Below are 22,261 nucleotides of genomic sequence, written 5' to 3' on the forward strand. Positions count from 1 at the left end.
AATAATTTCTTAAATATTTGTGGGGGTGAATGGAGTCACATGACAACCACAGAACCATATTTTAATGAAGAAGCATACAAACAAAATCAAACAAACACAATTTCCATCCATAGCAGTGGACGAGGTATGAAAAAATCAATAATACCATCATGGAACAAGAAACACTGCTTACACAAGTATCCCCTGAAAACTCTGAATTACCTCTCGATTCGACAGAACCACACCGTCCAGTATACAAATGGCAGTGCACATCAATGTGTGCCATTCCAAACAAATCTTTCAAATCTTTACATCAGTTCCTCAATTAGTATGTAAAAGGAAAAGACAAAAGTAAAATGAAAGTGCTGCAAAATATGGATATTTGTCCAGTGCGCAAATACACAGGACAACAAGGACATTCATTAGCCTGCATTTCTGGGCCTATTTGCAAAAGCACCTTCCATGATATCAAAAGGATATCAGTATCATTCAAATGTAAGAAATCTAGTGTATAAAATATACTATGTAAAAAGTCCAGCTTCAGAATTAGGCAATTTAAATAATACACTTCTGCATGGTACACCCAAATACTTCACACACAACAACCTTATAGAGACGTGGAGCCAATTTAACGACGTGATGACCAGGCCCCTCACACAACAATGGAGGACAATCCTACAACAAGAGATCACTTCACGTCACTGGTTACCCCTTCGGGTGCCCCCCAGGCCAGAATTACCTAGTACTTGTAACAAATAGGTACTAAGTCAACACATCATTTATATATCACAATTTTATTTAGATAAACATCACATATTTTTATCACAATTTATAAAACACATTTTCTAAAAATACAAAAATTCCTAAAAAACCTAATACAAAAATGTCTCATAAAAACCATTACCATACATAAAACAACCTGTGTTGTGCTTAACCCCGTGACATCCTACCTATACAAAGCTGAATCCTGTATAGTATTTTGAAGGAGAACACTCTGTCTCTAGACACACAATGGTCGGTAGCTTACTGGTTCCTGATTATTAAAGGAGACCACTCATCACATCTAACATTGATTCAATATAGTTCTACCCCAACAAGTGCTACCCGGGGGTGAAGTCAAACTAAATTTCTACTATTTATACTATATCATCACAAAATCACAATACTATAATTGCCCAACAAGTTTCGTTCAACAATACTGTTCAACACAATGTTAAAGAACTTCATCAGGGGGACCATCTGTACCCTTCAACCATCTCACTTCTTTTTTAGTTGGTTCAATCCTGCCCAACTCATCACTCTAAAAGATGTCCACAAGCTATAACTGACACTACAATATCTGATTCTTGACCTGGGGACACACAAAACAAGAAAGAGGGGAAAACCAAAAAACAACAGTCAGTAATGTACAGTTTTTTTTGCTGTTGGTCAACTTAGACAGTACCTAAGTTTACTGAATTAAGGCTTACCGTGTTGTGCTTTCACAAAGTCACTCGACAACGGTTACTTAAGGGGAGAGCCCCAACAATTATGCCGGACTACTCAATTCCTGAAAAACACAAAAAACAAAAACGCTCGATCGGTGTGGATCCTGAGTAAAACTTACATGCTATTACCGAAACAATCAACATATCAAAAATGGTTTTTTCTTCATGTTTCCTGGTGTCAACCCGAAGGCTACCCAGGACAACGCTGTTAGTCCATCTCCCTGTGGTGCAACAACCTAAGACTGTGTTGACTACTGTTACTACTCATCAGTGACCAAAGTTGTATTGTCAACGTATGTGACAGCGTCGCTCATAACACTCTCTGTGAGGCCCATAATAAAGTGTACAATTGCCTCACACCATGTGCAAAACGCAAGACGATGTCATTACCTGATGTCTGTACGGAACAGCTCTCCTTAGAAACTGATTCCTATGTGCACGAAACCAGCTCCCTTAATGCCGCATATGGGATCAAACTTCCGCAAAGCACCAATAACGCTCCACTCTTGTCGTCCTGTGTTACGCCACAAGAAGAGTCCTATAATTGAAGATTAAAATATACAAACGAAAAATCAGACCCATCAGCGCCCTCTCTACGCGCCAGTAGCACGCTTACTATTTCTTTCTGTCCTGCTCATACCTGAACGGTATGAAGTAGACTTACGTTCTCTGTAGCCTGTATCAATCCTGTCGCTGTCCCGCTTCAATGTAGCATACTCTGTTGCTCCTGGAACATTGTTTACATTTTGTTCCCCCTAGTCACGTGAACACTAGCAGTGTCACGTGTCTAACAGGACATCTCGTGACATCTAGATTCTCTCGTCTCGCGCGTCACGTGTTCCACGTCTAGCCACGGACGTACGGTGCTTTCAACACCAACGTGATCCGTAGCAAACGTCAACACAACCACCGACACTCAGGACGGCCCAATTCGCAAACCGATTCCTGGACAGTAAGTGCAGCCACTGTATACTCGAGCACTCATGCATATCACTAAGAGTATTAACCACAACGCTAAATGTCACGTGACATAGTCCCGTACGCCACTGTCTGTTTCAATTGTTCCTTCGCTGGCACTTATCTCAAGCTTTGTTAACTTCAACTTCTGAATACCTCCCTGTCCCGATTCATCACGATCATGCATTTTTATAAAGTATGCTTCCAGCTAGGTGACTAGTATATATATATATATACCACGTATCCTTATGGGTATGCCAGTGGACATAAGAACCACAGAACGTAGGACAAGAACAGAACCCAGTATATGTTGTTATCTGAAGTTGTTGTCGCAACGCATACTGACACATCCAAGAATCACAATATTGAATGGGTCAGGGTACCACCATCAGTGTTTCCAATTCTCAAATTCATTGAGTCCTTTAGTAACTGAATCTGTAAGAACAATCAACCATTGTTCCTTATACTGTAATTTCCTTACATCTGCATCAGGGTTGCTTGTTCTGTTTAATTTCCACAAGACTGTCCATTTCAATTCATCTGCATCATGGTTCATAATAGAGAAGTGGTTTACCATTGGGGCTGCTGTGTTGTGGTTGCGAATGCAACTCCTATGTTCCCCTATACGTGTAGTCACTTACGTTCAGTCATCCCAAATACTTACAAGAAGAAATTGACCGTATTCAGAGAAAATATTTTGGAAGTGAAAGCCACTTACAAAATGCAATAGTTCAGAACATAGTAGCAACAATTCTGCACATAGCAACCTTCTATTACACACATACAGAAAAGAAATACTAAAATGTAAAAGGGCATCGGCTGAAGTACCAAACCATGTGTGTGTGTGTTGCCACAGAACGTTTTACAAAAGGAACACAAAAAACATAGACATAGCATACAAAATAGAAAACAATGAAGATTCTAAATGGTTTGAATTAGCTGTCTACCTTTTAGCAGAAAACAATTATGAACTAACTGAACACCTAATATGTTGCAGTTACTGCACTACAAAATTAGACAACAACCACACTCCTTCACGTGCTATTACAAATAATTTGGAATTGTTCCCACTACCAAAAATCCTGCAACAACTCAATTTGTATGAGAGCATCATAATTCAAACAGTTCACCCATTTCAAGTAATTATACGCCTTCATCCAAAAACAGCAAATTACCTCCCTCTGAATTGGTGAAAGACATTCGTGGCAAAGTAGTTTATTTGCCATTCGATCCAACCGAAAATGTACACACTCTAGGAGTGCAACGTTCAATAGAGCATTCTTTAATAGTCTTGGTAAATGGTGTACCAACAAAAGACAACTGGTGGATTTACATAAAGTTAGACAAGCATTGCAATATTTAAAAGACAATAACAAGTACTACAAGGAAATTAATATTGAAGAAAGCTTAAGGGAAACAACTGAAATAATTCAAGAGCCATCAGAAACTGGACAATTTGAACTTCTGGATCCTGCTACAGTATCCACTCTTTTGGACCAGTACACAATTCATCCATTGCATTCCAATGAAAGCATAAATGATGCACTAGAAACTTACCAAATGCGACAAACCTAAGGTTCACCAATGAGTATATGGGAAAAAGTATAGATGCACGTGCTTTTCCACTGCTATTTCCTACTGGCAAAGGTGGAAGATACGATGATAGACCCACTCAGATTGGGGCATCAGAATACCGCTCACTACAAATGTATTTGCAAGATCCTAGATTTAGACAAAATGTGGAATACATATTCCACCTACTCTATGAAAGTGAATTAGCAACGCTATGTTACGGAGTTGCACACATTTTGAAATCTGGAACCCACTTTCAAAACATGTCAGCTACGCAGTTAATACAAAAAGTACAGGAAAAAGATGAGGTTTTACAATCAAGTATAACAAATTTGTTTGCAAACATGCATGGTACAAAAGAATACGGGTTCTGACGGCACAGAGACGTGCGTTGTATGATCAGAAACCTTGGACCACCGACTTGGTTTGTTGCACTAAGTTGTGCAGAATATGCATGGGAAGATTTACATGAGTTCCTACGCATAGCAAACAGCAACAAAAACAACATAGATATATTAACACCTGGAGAACTTTGCTCTCTGTGTCCAGTGAATGTGTCAAGATATTTCCTTCATCGTTTCATTGCCATGCTACACTTTATTTGCAATAAAACTGTTCTTCCCCTTGGAGAAGTACAACACTTCTTTTGGAGAAAAGAATATCAAACGAGAGGAGCACCACTTATTCACATGCTGTTATGGATCAAAGGTGCACCTAAATTTGGTCACAACACTGATAGCACTGTTTTGCAGTTTATCCAAAAATATGTCACTTGTGAAATCCCTTCACAACAGACACATAGAGAGTTGCATGGGAAGATTTTACAATTTCAAAGACACAAATGTGGCAAATATTTTCGCCGCAAATACAAAAACAAAGGTTAATACTACACCAAATGCTGCTTTGGTTTCCCTAGACCAGTTACAGAAACAGGTGAGGTAAACAACTTCATGTCTTCAGTTCGACATAGTGTTACAGGTAAATCACCTAATGACACATATTTCATAAAAAGAACAGAAGAATCAAAATATATCAATAATTACAATGCAATCATTGCCCTCTTATGGAATGCAAACATAGTTATGCAGTACATTGCAGACAATTCTACTGCTGTTGCACAATATGTTACAGCCTATTTAACAAAAGCAGAAAAAAACAGAGCTTCAAGACCTCTGGGATGACCTAGCATCAGACAAAACACTATCACAGAAATTGTACAGCATAGGCATAAAAATGCTCTCGCATAGAGAATGTGGTGCCTATGAAGCAGCAGATCGTTTAACCGGTACTGCTTTGTATGGAAAATCAGACAACATAGTATGGCTAAGTCTTGGTCCTGCTAAATCTAGGAAAAGAGTGCTGAAATCATATGAGGACATAGAAACAATTGCCAGAAATGATCCCAACAGCCAAGACATTCGAAAAAACAATTTACTGGACACATACTATCCGAACAGGAGTAGCACTTTGGAATGCATGTGTCTATACCACATAGCTCAAAACTTTGCATACAAAAATAAAATAAAACCCGATGAAAGCAAACGTAGATGTAGAGTGACCGAATGTGAAGGGAGCTTAGTGAAACTTACCAAACGAAGCTTAATTAATCATGTAATATTGTCATTAAAAACTCCTCAACAGAAAGAACTATATTACATGTCTCTGTTACAACTTTTTAAACCATGGAGAAAAGAGGAAGACATGCTAGATAACTATGACTGCTATGAAGATGCTTTCAAAGCAAATGAAAGCGCTATCACCGATGTGAACTTTACGCAGTACAAAACAATGTTACACAATGAGCAGCAACAGGAAGAAGAACTTCAGGCCCAACTAGATAAGGACTCTTCCGACAGTAGTCAACCTTCTTTAACAGTAAGTCAAGAACCACTAGGACAACCACTAATAGCAAATGAGGCAGAGGTAGCTATGGCAGAAGTAGAAAACACCATGTATCAGTATCAAGAAGATACAGAAGAGTTAACTGTACAACAAGCAAAACTTAACAAAGATCAGCGCACCGCTTTTGAAGACGTAACAAAACAAATTGTACATGGTGTACAACATGAAAATAAAGATTGTGGGCCTCATTACACGGAATGCGGTAAGGGTTTACCGCCTTACTACGAGGTCCCTTTGTGAGACCCAACCTCAACGGCTGGTTTTACCAGCCGTTAAGGAAACGGCCCGCAAAGGGACCTTGGTGCTAATTACGGTACTGCTCCTTCCCCATTCCCACTGAGCCCTATGGGGGAAAAAATGGGAATGGGGAAGTACCTTGGTGAAAGGGGAATTACCGCCCCCGCTCACCTTGGAGTAGGGCGGTAATTCCACCATCCACCAAGGCGGACACGGTAAAATACCGGCGCTGTAACTGCCAAAATTACAAACCTATATTGCTGTATGTGAGTGGTGAAGCTGGATCAGGAAAAACATTCTTGATCAAAATCATCAGCAAGTTTCTTCAACAATTAACAAACAACAAACTGTCAGCTGTTTTAACAGCCCCCACAGGTTTAGCTGCCTAGAACATAGGCGGTGTTACTTTACAATGATTACTACTACTTCCAGTAGAGCATTAAAATAAATTAGACTATTACAAACTTTCTGCAGAAGCTGCAATGGAAGTACGCAGAGTATTGAAACAAATGAAAATGCTACTAATAGATGAAGTGAGCATGGTCTCCAACCTAATGTTGGCTTTGATTCACCTCAGATTGCAGGAAGCACTTAAAAATAACAACAAAGAACTCTTTGCAGGGAAGCTCATTATCGTTTTCTGAGATCTTCTACAATTGACACCAGTGAAAGGTGAACCCATTTTTGAAACCTTAGGCCACAAACTGTGTCGTAAAACTGTTGGCAGCATAGGAAATGTCAACCTTTGGCAACATTTCCAATACAGAGAACTAACAGAGAACATGCGGCAATCTGCAGATCTCACTTATGCCAACATCTTGAAAAGTATTAGAGTTGGTGTACTATCGCAAGAAGCACAAGTAGTATTGAAAAAACGGCACATTCATGCACTTTATGGTGATAATGCATGTTCAACTGATGTTATGGAACAGTTAGCGCACAAAAATGTCAATTGCATGGCCTTAATGCCAACTCTTGCAAGCTGTTTCAAATTCAATGAAACAATGTTAAATAAAGAAATGCAACCAATAATGGAAATTAGGGCTACAGACAAACTAGACGTACATGGTATGACAGTACCCATGTGTAAGCAAGCCACAACAAGACTAAGTAATTTAGAAAATTCAATCTCCAACTCAGCTGGGTTGGAAAAAATATTAAAATTATCCTTATATTGTAGAGTAATGCTTAAACGTAACCTTGACGTCGAGCAAGGGCTAGTTAATGGAGCACTGGGTACATTTGTTGGCTTTCAGTCATATCCACGTGATAGCAATATTCAGTTTGTCAATATTCACTTTGATAAACTTTCAGAAGTGAAAAGGATAGGGCGCTCAATTGCTTGATTCCTTCTCTTCAAAGACATGTATGTACATAAAGAACAATTTTCTCTAACTCTTGCATATGCAGTTACCATTCATAAATCCCAAGGTCTTACCCTAGACAAAGCATTGATAGATATAGGAAACACAGTCTTTAAAGAAGGCATGAGCTACGTAGCATTATCACGCTTATGTACACTTGACGGTCTATTGCTAATGAACTTTGATGCAAGTAAAGTCAAAGCTGATATTCTCTGCATTGTAGAATACAATATACTGCGTTCACTGTACACCCCCATCTGAAACAATATCCTGTTCCAGATAAAATAAAACATGGTAAAAGAAAACTAAATCAAACAGAAATGCAACAGAATCGAACAGCAAATCCCTCAAAGAAAACAAAAGAAGCTAAAGCTTCATCAATTACCACAAACAAAGAAGAACCTATTAGGGAATGTGAACCAGGTACGTCTTCAAAGAAGGAACAGAAACTTCGAAAAATGCACTCAGATGCAGAACTAGCTGGTCCATTCAAATTTAAATGTAGCAATGAATATTCTATTTCAATTGCCACCAATTGTTAACAATATTTACTTACACAGTACAGACCAATTGTGTTTGCAAATGTTAGTGCTTCATAGAAACGCAACAAACAATCCTGACAACACGTACAGTGTGCATCGAATAAGGCAAGAATTGGACCACTGTGCTAGAATGGTGAGATTCACTATAAACTCACAAGAAGATCCACAAGAATTTCTAATGTACTTATTACTAGTATTGGAAAACAAAAGCACACCTGTAAATGAAATCTTCCAGATTTCGTACATGTGGAAACACACATGCACTCTCTGCATGATACAAGAACAAATCCCAAATGAGCGATTTGTGTATGTTTACATACCTAATTGTGAATCTATTCCATTTCAGCAACTTGTACAGATTGCAAACCATGGCAGATTATGTACTATTTACAATTCAGACAATCGCTCCACCTTACTGATACAATCACATAGTGCCTACTTAATACTTATGCTTCTACGTTATAATGCAGATGGTACTAAAAACAACTGCAAACTGACTTGATTCACACACGGTCAAGTGTCATTTGGAAAGAAAACCTTTACAACAATAGGTATTATCTACCATGCAGGAGCTACAACCAACGCAGGTCACTACACAGCATACATTAAAAAGAAATGTAGATGGTTTGAATTTAATGATAGCACCATTACTCTAAAGCAGAGATTGCCAGCTAATCTTACAAATGCGTATTTAATCTTCTTAAAGCAAAAATTTAATAAATAATGTGTACTTCAAGATTACCAAAAAATTATGTGAAAGACTACAAACAGTTAGAATATGCCTACAGGTATCTAACTGTTGTTAAAAATCGGCAGCAATGCAACAAACCTAACATTAATCAGAAAGAAGAAGGAAGCACTCAAAGGAAACAAGAAAGTAGTTAGTACCATAGCAAATAAAGTTTTATTTTTAATCCGACAAGGATTTTTTTTCCCCTGACCCAAGGATTAGAAAAGCAAACACAGAAACTGAGCGGAACGCACAGTACATTGGTTTGTAAACTAAATTTGAGGGTCCAAAAAAAAAGTTAACTGTCTATTATGCAATGTAGTAAGTTTTCATAAAATACAAAAACTGACATAGCTTTTTCTTTTATCACAGAAATTAACAAAGGATACTTCCGCCAAGTACTAAAGGCATTTTAAACATATATGGATTCTGAATAAAGTAAGGCGTCATTTTGTACACAAGCGAACCTACACGTCAAATCTATGGTAGCAATATGCTGCTGTGGCTGTAGGCTGGCCCTTGCATCTTGGTTGTGTAACCTACCACCTACGCCTTACGACCAAGGTACAAAGAGTATAGTTCCTACCCACAACCATCGCTGCATATCAAAACCATGGTCCTTGTAAATTAACTACTTTTAAGTTAACTTTTGGGACCATCGTCTGCAGCCATGCAGTCAAGACGCTAGGACGTGTACACAACTACCGCATTACACCACACCCATATTCACTTATAACCCCACTGCTTATGACTTCAGTCTACAGTGCATGGCCTTTGGACATGAAGGCAACACTCTGGGTCCAGGGCAGAAACACCACAGCATATTGGAACCATTGTGCCTTGTAATTTCACTACTTACAAAGTTGGTTTTGGGAGCATAGCCTTCGGCCATGCTCCCAAAATGCTACGCCCTCCCCACAACAATCTTAATGATGTTGCATAGTACAAGTGTACCTATAGCTGTGATATGCTGCAGTAGTTTGTAGCCACAGGCTACAGACGTGAGTGTGAGGCCATAGATTTATCAATGAATGGGTATACAGTATGTGAAATCCATAGATGCTTACAACTACAGTGCGTATTACTTTGTTCAAATACTGTACATCCTGGCCACTACTACCACACCATATGACATCCATTGGGGCATATAACAACACTATGTACAAATGTGCTTTTGGGGGCATGGCCTTTGGCCATGCACCCATAACTGTAGCCCCTCCCCACAGCCGCCTGAGTGATACACTACCACACCATATCACACCCATTGTGCCTTGTAAGTAAACTACATATGTTATGTTATGTTATTTTGCATTTATATAGCGCCTTATATACCATTGGTATGGTCTGCACGCATGACTGCAGAACCTCCCCACAGCCACCTGAGTGATGTTCAATACTAGGGCTGTCTCTGTAGCTGTGAAATGCTGCAGGGATTGTGGGCAGGGCCTAAAATCTTAGGTGTATGTCCATACATTTCAATATATGGATGTGAAGTGGCTTATAACTCCAGTGCTTAGAAGTTTCTACTTGGGTGCATGGCCTTTGGCCATGCACCCTAGACTGTACACACTCCCCACAACCATCTGATAAATAATGAATATTACAGGTATACCCATTGCTGGGACATGCTGCGGTGGCTGTGGCCAGGGCCTCCTGTCTTGTAAGTATGGCATCCGGCCTACGGCCTGCGGCCATGCCCCCAAGACTGTAGGCCCTGCCCACCATCACTGCAGCATATTACACCCATGGTTGCGTAAAAATCAGTAGCTCACCCATAGAAGGAAACATTGTAAATGTAGCATGTACTGAATTTGTACCCAAAACTCTGGGAGCTGGCCACACCTTCCAGATACATAATCGATTGTGTGGGTGTGAAGTATACATTTGATAAGCTGCAGTGGTTGTGCGCAGTGTCTACATGCTTGGGTGTATGGCATACAGCCTGCAAATTATGCACCCAAAAGTATACATCTTGGCCACCACACTAGATAAAACCCATGTTGGCTTGTAAGTGAAGAGGTTATAACTTTGTTGTTGGGTGCATGGCCTTTGGCCATGCACCCAAGAATGCCGGGTCTCCCCACAACCACCTCAGTGATGTGTGGTAGTTGTGGTTTTTCTATAGGTGTGGTATCCTTCAGTGCTTCTGGCCAGAGACTGCACTCCTAGCTGTATGTCCATAGATATTACATGGGATAGATGTGCAGTGGCTTGGACGTCCAGTGCTTGTAACTTTGTTCTTGGGTGCATGGCTTTCGGCCATGCACCCAAGAGTGTACAGACTCCCCACAACCAGGCAATCTATACGCAATACTACGAGTGTATTCATGGGTGTGACATGCTGCGGTGGTTGTGGCCAGGGCCTACAGTCTTGGAAGTAAGGCCTTCGGCCTTCGGCCGACGGCCATGCATCCAAGACTCTAGGCCCTGGCCACAACCACCATGGCGGCGTACTAATGAATACAATACAATTACAAAAAGTAATGCAATTACAGCATGTTGTCAATTTCAATGGTCGCTAACACCACGCATGTCCTTACAACAGTTACAAGTTGTCTTTGCACTGCATGGACTGAAATACTACCGTTATCGGACCCCTCATTTTCTGTGCGTACAATGTGGCCATAGAAAATACATCATGAAGACAGACCGCCAGAACAAATGCATTGATCACCCATGTCTTACTCTATGAACCTTTCCCAACGCTCTATGACACAGCAAAAGAGTTTTATAAATATAGCATGTTTGTGCCGGTTGTTGCTCCGCTATCGGCCGATCCAAGATGTCGGGCGCATCCAGACAATCTGATGCAGAACACGGCTCGCTGCAGCCAATCAGCAGAGACGTCGCGTGTCTGTGGTCATGACGCCAGCCCCTTAGCCAATCGGTTTCTTGTCCGTGGAGGAAACAGGGAAGTGTGACCGCGGAGCGGACATAGATATCACAAATTTTTTAAGACCTACTTTTTGGTCATTTTAAAGAAAAGTACTGCACGGATTGTCACCAAATTTACAAAAGCACGCTTTCGGGACCAAGTCCCTGCCCCTGCCGCAAATTTGGTGAAAATCTGTCCAGCGGTTTGGCCTGTAGCCGTGTGAAGTTTTTCCCCCATTCAGTCTACGGGAAAAAAAGATGTTTTGGGACCCCTTATAACTTTCCCCCCCCGGGACAAATCCTCACCAAACTTTGCAAAAAAAGTCAGAGTAGCCCATATACTTTTTTTGCAAAGGTTAGTGAGGATTCGTCCAGGAGGAGCGAAGTTACAAGTTCCCTCACAACAATTTCAGTAAAAGACATTTTCTCTCCATTCAGTCAATGGGAAAAAAATAAATTTTGGGACTCCCTATAACTTTGCCCCACCCTGGACGAATCCTCACCAAACTTTTTTAAAAAGTATATGGCCCACTCAAAGTTTGGCGAGGTTTGGTCCAGTGTGGGGCAAAGTTATAGGGGGTCCCAAAATTTATTTTTTTCTCATTGACTGAATGGAGAGAAAATGTCTTTTACTGAAATTGTGAGGAAACTTTCGAGGTACCTGGTTGTTAGAGCTCTGCGCCCTCTATATTAGTTTTGCACAATATTATTTTCAACTTAGGTAACAGTGGAGTCCTTGGTTCCTCTACCCCATTCGGAAAGACATGGTCGATTGTAATAGTTACACTAAATTATGCTAATGCGCCCATTCTCCAAAATATATTCCAAGGAAATAATTCCAAAAGTCTTTTTGTGATTCACACAGTGTTTTTTTATATAAATGTTTCTTGTTCAGTGCCCTTTTGTGAATAAAAAGAGCACTGAACAAGAAACATATATGTACAAAAAACACTGTGTGAATCACAAAAAAACTATTACAATCAACCACAAGAAAAAATTTCTGTCACGCCTACAGCGCAAACCGCTGGACGGATTTTCACCAAATTTGCAGCAGGAGCAGCGGCTTGGTCCCGAAAGCGTGCTTTTGTTAATTTGGTGTAGTTTTTTTAAACAACCAAAACGTAAGGCAAAACAATTAGTGATATCTATGTCCACGGACTCACTTCCTTGTTCGGTCTGCGGACTGGCCTCTGAGTGGGCAGAAATATGTGCAGACTTTTTGCGTGGTCCATGGACATTGGGACGCAGCTGCTGATTGCGTGGTGAGAAACGTGAAATGCGTTGGTTTTCCTGAACCATCTGCCATCTTGGATTTACAGACTTCTTTGGGGTTTGCGGACAGCGCAGTGAAAACATTAAAAAAAAACAACATTGCACTTGTCAAACTCAACAAACAATCTCTGGAGATGTGGGGGGATGAGGATGGGATGGGATATAGCCAAAAGAAGCCAAAAAACTGGTTGTTTCACCCCTCCCCCCGACAGTCCGCGAACACTCCAAATATCCAGGGGCAGTCCTGTGGTGTTTGCGGACACTTCAGATGACTTAGAACATCTGTACCTATTTCTGCATTACTGGATTGGGGAAAAGCAGTTATTGGATGGTTTATGACTTTTGCACCATCCAATGAAACTGCAAGTAATTTTGCAATTTTATTCTAGAACTAATCCTGAATGGTTTTGCAAAGTTTTGTGGGATTCTGTCAAGAAGGGGAAAAATTAGAGGGGGGTCGCAAACTATTGTAAAGGCATATTTCTAAAGTTTGGTGGGATTTTCTCAAGAGGGGGTGAAATTAGAGGGGGGGTCTCATGATTGTTAGATGGCTTACACCTTTGTTGCTATTTGACAAATGTGGACACATGTTTTGAGAAAGATTATAGACCCAACCTTCAATGTTTTTGTAAAGACTGAATGGATTTTATCAAGTGGGGGATAAGTTATATGACTATTGTATGAACATACATTTTGACACTTAAAAAGAATAAAACATGGGCGGATTTCGAGCAAACTTGTGAGGAGCCTTGGCAAGGACATGGTTTTCAAATGTGCACACGTTTTATTTTTTGACAAGTGTCATAAAGTAGGTACAAAAATAGTCATATACCTTTGGTGACTGAGGTATAGCCTGTGGCATGGGCAGTAGCCAAATTGTCTGGGTCTTGGCATAAGGTCATGACACGGGCAATATGGCTACTGGGCATGACCGCTAGGGACGAAAAATGGTGTTAAAGTGGCTATATCTACCTAGTACCGGCTATGTGGTTAAGTTATTCAAATGTAGGATAGGTTTGAAAGGGAAAAAAAGTGCTTGTGATAATATGTTCATAGGGTTTTGCAGGCCCCGCCTTCTCTTTCCATGTTGGCTGTCTTGGAAAAGGATTTTCCTTCCTTCTTACAGCGGGACGCCACAGGCCTCCCACTATAGGAAGAAAAATCTATGTTTTAGCACCCTGGGTTCTCGCTTTGGAAACCAGGGGTGCTAATGTCCTTTATCCTTCATTTCAGGGGCTGCAATGGATGATAATGGTCCATCTCCCTATTTATTTATTTATTCATTTATTTATTTATAACGCACCAAAGCTCGAAGACATCAGGCTGTGTGGTTACAGTATTTGTGATGAAGATGAGGTGGAGGAAGACAGCTTACTACTTGCTGAGAAAGGAACAACCTTTCTGAGAGCATTGCAGTCATTGGATTTGGTGTGGCGGCGCATGGAGGTGGTCCCGTAGGAGTACTGTCCAGGTAGTCTGCGACTGAGTACAAAATTGTACTCAGTGCATTTCACTTAGGTAGCTTTAGCCTTTGGTACACTCCCAACAGTAGCAAAGAACTGGCACACCCATGATTCGATCTTGGTGCTAGAAGTAGGCACTTCCTCTACTTCATCTTCTTGCTCCTCTTCATTGTCTTTGAAAGTACTGCACTTTTTTGTTGCGAAGGTCCTCCAGCTGTTGGTGGTGGTGGCTCTTGGGGAGGAGTGGTGGCAATAACTGATTCAATTTTCAAGATAAATAGCATTTTTGATAGAATTGTTCCAAGTATGTACTGTGTACTAGATTGGTAATGGATAATGAGTACGAAAAGGTGTAGGAGGTGTGCAAGGGAAATTTTGAAGTGGAAAGTTCCTAGATCAGTAAAAAATGCAGTTCCGAACTGTCTTCGAAGCACGAATATAATTACGAAGTTCAGATGCCTTCGCAAACACGTCAAAATGCCGCACGCAAGCGTATGGTCACGTGGCACTGTCCAGAAGGTCTGCGAGGAATTCAGATGTTCCTGGACGTCTATGGATGCAAAATTATTTATAAGTGTATAGACGTGTTAAAAATGATGCTACAAGGAGGTAAATGACAGAGTTTTAAGGTGAAACTTTGTAAATTGGACAAAAATGTTGCTTATTGGCTAAGTATGATATTAGTAAGTTGTAGGAAAATAGCATGCACTGGTAAAAACCCATGAAATTCACTGAAAAAATGTTGTTAAAGGGACGTTATGGTTCAGTTGCACAACTAAAAACCTATGAAATTCAATGAAAAAACTTTGTTGAAGGGACGTTATGGTTAAGGTCCACTAATAAAAAACTATGAAATTCAACGAAAAAACTTAGTTAAGGGGACATTATGGTTAAGTTGCACTACTAAAAATGTGTGATGTCATCTTTGATGTCCTGTGTGTTAGTTTTAGCAGTGCACAGTGGTGGCGCGAGTTATGGTTGCATAGCTTATCATAACTGGCGAATCTCTGAGATTTTTCAGTTTTACCTGAAAGAAAACTTCTTCTAGTTGAGCTAGCAGAATGTTTAACTCCAGACCATAATGCATCAACATGAATTTCAAATTTTAGAGTAGTCCGCAAAGATAACACTAAGCATGAAATAATAATACAACGTGTAGTTTCAAACTTAAACCTGCTGCTTTCCATTAGTTGCAGTAATTATGCTATACAACAACATACTACTTATTCCAAAACCAAAGGGGGACACGGGCCTGGCATTGTGCACTGGTTCACCTGATGTAATACCTAATATTTTGGATTTTTGGGGGTCAACTTTAAAACGTAGAAGTAAAAATACATCACTCGGCACTTATACTGTCAAATATTCGACATTCTCTTCGTGCACATTCCAGACAGTTATGTTTCCCTGAGGGGCAAATCGGATGGGTGATCTTATTTAAATATGTGTTTAAGATATTGGCTTCTGGTGCTGTTTTTTTTGTTCATATGCCCGTGGAAAGAGGCGTGGTCCTTCTGTAATCTTCCATTCATCTGTGAAGTGTCCCCTCTTTCAGAATCACTACGCAGCAGTTGTGTACCCAGCCTTGAAGCCGATGAGCAGTTTTCACCTTCCCAATTCCTCATGCTATTGTTGCTAAGGTGCACAATCACTGGAGAGACAATGCTGACTAAAAAACAATCAATTAAATGGCACTTCTTCGGCATTGTCAGCAATCATCCCTTTTATGTTTCCATGGTTAGACTTTGCTTTCTGCACAATTACGTCTAGATGCTCGGATAATTCGTACAACCCCCGAGGGGCCATTGTGCTTGTAGTGCTTCGCATAATATGCAATTTTAAATACAAAGCAGGAGGGATGTGGGGAGCGCAGTTTTGAGCACTCATTGGTCCTGGCAATAGTGGTGACTGGCATCCAAATAAAATATCAAAATTTCGTGAATCGTTGCAATGAAGGAGTTTGATTATGTTTACGGTGGAGTCAGGCAGTTTTTAAAGAACCTACTCACATAAACAAATCATTATATTCTAGTGTTGTTGTTAGTAGAGGAACCCAATCATACACACACATAGGCAATGGTTGCAGCAGGCACCATAGAATTACAATATTTTTAATCTGGTAATTTCCGAAAGTAATATAATAAATGCTACTTTATGAGAGTTTTGAGTAATGTTAAACATGGAAGAAATTGGAACCAATTGAAAACTTACACACACGCTTGTGTTAGTAGAAATAATACATATACAAACGCACAATGCATACAAATTAGAGGTACATACAGGGAAACTAAAGTAAGGAAGAAAGAAACAACAGCGCCAAAAAATCACAATAACATTTGAGTTAATTGTCATGTACGCAAATTAATGGTGTGTTTGAGGCTTGCTTATTTCCCCATGTATGTGCACTATAAACTCAGATTAAACTCTAAGGAAAGTACTTTTAGAACATACAAAAGGTTAATCAGTCGATAAATAGTACCTTTTAAATTTTGGAAATTCTCATTGTCAGTACAAACAAAAAAACTAGCCTATTCATGTCAGTAAACCAAAACAACTGGTCCAGATATGTGATGTCATCAGTGATGTCATCAATTACATTTGTGATGTCATCTTTCATGTCCTAGGTGTTAGTCTTAGCAGTGCACGTGGTGGTGTATGCTATGGTTGCTTAGCTTACCGTAAATGTTTTTTTTTTCATTGAATGTCATAGGTTTTTATTAGTGCAACTTAACCATAACGATATATATAGTATTTATACCATTGCTGTTTGGGGTGCTATTGTGATCACCTCTGAGATTATAGCATGCCCTCAGTCCACATTACCACAAAATGTCTGTTTTAACTTTAGGATTGGAATCACAGCTAGTTTAGTAGTAATGTGGTGCTGAATAGGTGTTTTAGCTGCTACTCATCCCTATACTTTTGCAAAGAAGCGATCATTTCGCAAGAGGGAACCATTCACAACATTGAAATACAATATTTGTAAGTTTGTGTTGCTTATATTCAATACAATAGAACCCATTCGCTATATTACTGTCTTCACATTTAAAACATCATGAACTGAAACAATTCAAATCAGTACATCATAGTTTCAGGACAACTTTATATCACTGTTTTCTCAGACACTGGCTTATCAAAACACCTTAATTGTATTAGTGATTAATTTGTCTGGTTTGCATGTTTCCCAGGCCATCTGCTGAGTTCATGCCTGGTCTGCAACATTTTGTCACCTCGGCTATTTACATTTAATTAAAGCATGCACCTCTGTTGTATGGTAATTAATCACCGTTTTATTTGCAAACCACTGCTACTGCATTCCTTGACATTTTGTAGGCCAATCATTTAGTGCATTAAGTGAGCATAGTTCGCCAGTAATTTCCTTCACATTCACTCGCTTCTTTCTGCCTTTCATAGCACTTTTTCTTGTATTGCACTCTGAAGAAACTCTAAATGACATACCTTCTATTCCCTCCACCTCCATCTTACAAATACTATGAATATATTACCATCAGAAAGAGTTGGAAATTGTATTAAAATGCATGCTACCTCCGATGATGTGTATAGAACCTTGATTGTGTTTTTGCAAATATTTTTCACGGATCAGAGGAACAAACACATTCTATTTAAAGAGTCAATTTCGTTGCATTGTTCGTTTTACAACAACATGCATTTCAATTTAATTTCATCAAGTATTGTTTCGTATTGAAAGCATGCTGACTTGAGAGCGAACAAAACAAGAAAGAAAAAACTGCATGACGGTATTGTCCACAGAGCATTAGGTTGTGTCATTAAGAGAGATTTGAAAAATATAATAAATATCTAAAATATCTTATTAATAAATAAAATATCTAAACAAACAAAGAAAACAATTATTTCTTTGGGAGTGTCGATGATAAAGATAAAACATTCAAACTAGGAAAATACGTGTTAATATTGTTCCAACGACTTTTATTTCCATTCACATTGACTTTTCTGAAAATCCGTCTGCTAATAACTTATTGACTAAGTGGATGGATCTGTCTTGCCCTGGCCCCCAACCTGGACAACGTGAAGCAAACTCGTCAAATAGTTCAAAATGTATTAAGTGAAGAACACAAAGTGGTGTTCAGCTTACACAAAATAAGAAAAATGTTGGTCAGGAAGTGTGTGTGACGGTGATGACCATTCCAAAAACATGCTTGTATATCTCTGACTAACACAGTGCATTGCAGCTGTGAGTCTTTTCAGAAAACAAAAGCCACCTTTTTCTTTTCTTGCTCAAAGTCAGATGTTCCCACTGTAATGCTGGACATGAGGATAATGCTTAAAAGGATATTGAGAGGGTAAATAGGGGACGTTTCACATCAGGGTGGATATGGGGATGATGGACTAGAACCAAAGGGTCAGCTGAGCATTTTGGAGACGTTGAGAGAACTTTTTAGGATCATGCAGAAATCACACTGGGTTACCTCAGAAGTCATTCAGGATCTAGGGTGTAGAAGAGATACTAGGAGAGGGTCAGGCTACACTTTGGGTGTTGGAGGATTTTGAAGGGACCAAAAGGGGTGCGGGTGCATATTTATTTTTATTTATTTATTTTTACATTTATATCAGCGCACAAAACCCTCAGTCATCAGGTGCTAGTTACAGAAACTGCATTGCACAGTTGGTGTAGTACAAGAACAAACTTGTCAAATTTAGGGTGTGTGTATACAACCTGGCAGACCCTCACCTTATGTTACGGGGGCTACTTCTGGAATGCATACAAGCATAAGAGCCAAAATAGGTTTGTGAGCACAAAACTACAAAGACTCACCTCATGTTACGGGGGGGGGTCTACATCAGGTATGCAAGTATACATCAGGTATGTAAGTAAATGTCAGTAATAGGAACATTTGAATGTGTTCACAAACTGGCAATAGTTTGATAGTGCACAATCCGGTAAAGCCTCACCTCATGATGTGGGGGACTTTGTCAGGGTACAGGAACGCATGGTGAGAAGCATTCATGTAGATGCAGTGTGAGGCAGATTATAAAATAAGGCATATTGCATGGGAGCTGTTATAGGGTATGACAACCCCCAAGCCTGAAGGAGTTGCAAAAGATACACAGTCCGCGTACCTAAGCCCTGTGGGCAGGCATGGGCAACAATTAAGCAATGGTTATAGTTGTGACAGCATCAGTGTGGTTACAGAGGTATGCAATATGGATGGAGCAATGGATGGAGCAATCGTCAGAGGACATTAGTAAGTTCAAAGAGGTGCACCCAGAAGCTAGGTCCAAAGTAGGCATATTAGGCCTGCTAGCCCAAGCCAGCGGGGACTGTGGGTTATTCAGGCAAGTTAGGTGTACAGCAGTAAACCTGGTGTGTAAAGGAACAATAGTATGATGCAAGTGTCAAGAAAGGATGGCCTTATCTCATGCCCTGGCAAAGCCGCATCTGTGTAATTAGGGGCTACAACGGTGATGCAGGCGCTAGAGTCAGAGTTAGCAGTGAGAGATAAGATGGTCCTTAACTAGACGGGATGAGGCCATGAGACTTTGGTGAGCAACGTCTCAGGCTGCTGATTGGCCCATTGTACGGGTACATTGATCTTCTGCTTAGGTTGTACCAAGACACAGATAGGGGGCGAAATAGTGAGATCTGCAGGCATAAAGAAGAACAAGCAAAATGAGAAAATTGGGGTAGTACTTGTTAATACTTTTTCCAATTTATCTTACAAAATCAAAACAAACTATCATTAACAAAACTTGGAAACAAGTTTACTACAGTAAAGATGCACTTTCTCCTTTGGTTGCTTTTAAAAGGAGCCAGCACCTGAAAAACATTATTGTGAGGAATGACATCTCTGAGAAACAGAAACCTCAAATTCACCAAACAACGTTGTGGGGCTTTCCGGTTGTTAAAGGACATTTCCCCTGTGGCCAATGTACTATGTGTAAATTCACTAAAGAGACAACTCAAGTTAAAATTGGTCTACAAACAAACTGGATATTGGGTGAGATGACGAACTGTAATACAGAAAATGTTATATACATGATCACGTGCCCGTGTGGACTCCATTATATTGGGAAAACCAATTGAAAATGCTGCACCAGAATGATAGAGCATCGGAGTTGCATCAAAAATAAGGTATTATATCCTCCTATGGTAAAAGATTTTGTAGAAAGAGAACATAGTCACGAGAGATTTGAGTGGGTCATCTTGAAAAAGATTATAAGCAGAAACAAGATCGACATTGACTGTAAATTGGTTAATTTTGAACAAAAACATATTTTCAAGACTCAGAGTCACATTGTGGGGCTGAATGAAGGGATTGACTGGTGTCAAATCAACCTTTAATACACTATGACATTGGAACTTGTGTTGATTTAATACTAATATGGTGTGATTACAAGTCAATAATCAGTGGAAATGGTGAATAGTGAGCCCTTTCATGTAATGTAATCAATTCACTGGCTTAGTCATCAATGTATTTGTTTTACCATATGAATAAGTTTAATGAGATAGCTATGCACTTGTGCACTGTTTTTTATGTAATTGGTTGTGTATTACTTGCTTTTAACCTCAGGGCAGTAAGGATGTTAACATTCAAGAGGACACTGTATATTCCTGTATATGGAGATTATAAGTCAATAATCAGTGAAAATGGAGAATTGTGAGCTCTGTCATGTGACGTTATGAATTCATTGGTGCTGTCATCAATACATTTGTTTTACCATGTGTTCGATACACATGCAATATGAATAAGTTCAATGATGCAACCATGTACTCTTGCATTATTTGTATGATATGATTTATGATATGATAGTTTATTTATATAGCACCTATACACAATGTGTTTCAAAGTGCTTCAAGACAAGGGAGGGAACAAGGGAAAACACAATGACATTCTTACAGGCCATGAACAGTAAGGATGTGAAATTAACAATCGCACTCGGCCTTACGACATTTCAGATAGTGCAAGAGCTAAGACATAGATAAGGAAGGGAGGGGGAGAATGGTAAGGAAATGGAAACAGACAGGCGAATACCGTACTAGGCATGATGACATTTTTGATAGAGCCGGAGAAAAACAAAAGGTGAGGGAGAGGGTTGCAGAAAGGGAGGGGAGGAACAAAACAAGCGACTATCATATAAGGCCAGACGACATTTCAGAGAGTGCTGGAGGGGGTTGGGGAGGACAAAAAACAGTAATGGGAGGGTGGAGGAAACAGACGAGTGTTGCTATCATATTAGGTCGAGGGACAATTCTGATAGAGTAAGTGCATAGAAGAAAGTAAGGGGAGGAGATAGGAAAAGGGAGAAGGGAAACGAGGAGAGAACAGACAGTAAGCAGTCAAAAAGAGTGGAGAAGCAAGAGTGGTGAGTGAATACAATTGCAGAAGTCAGTAGTAACACATAATGTTGCAAGCCAGGATACAAGATGAAGATGGGAACAGCATGATTCAGGGCCACAGAGAGTACAAGATGCAAAGGAAATCCAGCATGAGAGTTGAGAAAGGGTGACACACCGTGAATGAATGAAGTCCATAAAAGTCAAATCCAGCTTTGGCCACAAGACGGTGATGGTGAAACCAGAATGTATCAGGACAGACTTCTGCAGAAGTAGGATGGAGGAGGTTAAGGGGGAGCAGGGTGGAAGAATCAAGCAAAACAGGCAACAATTATGTGCGAGAAGTGGGGGCACAAGGGAACATCACAGGGGGACAAGAGAGGGTGGGGATGGCCTTTGGGGACAGAGGGGGTAACACATGTTGGTGTATGCTTACCTGCTGTCTGAGCAGGGGGTCGGGCCCTGGGTCCTCCTGGTCCGAACAGGTCCAAACAGGAATTGCCCTTTTCTTCATCAGCCCTTCAATGCAGATGCCCGGGAGAGAGATGCCCTTGATCTAATAGTTAA

The sequence above is a fragment of the Ambystoma mexicanum genome, chromosome 10, assembly GCF_040938575.1.
Source record: "Ambystoma mexicanum isolate Mex_15411 chromosome 10, UKY_AmexF1_1, whole genome shotgun sequence".
NCBI lineage: Eukaryota > Metazoa > Chordata > Amphibia > Caudata > Ambystomatidae > Ambystoma > Ambystoma mexicanum.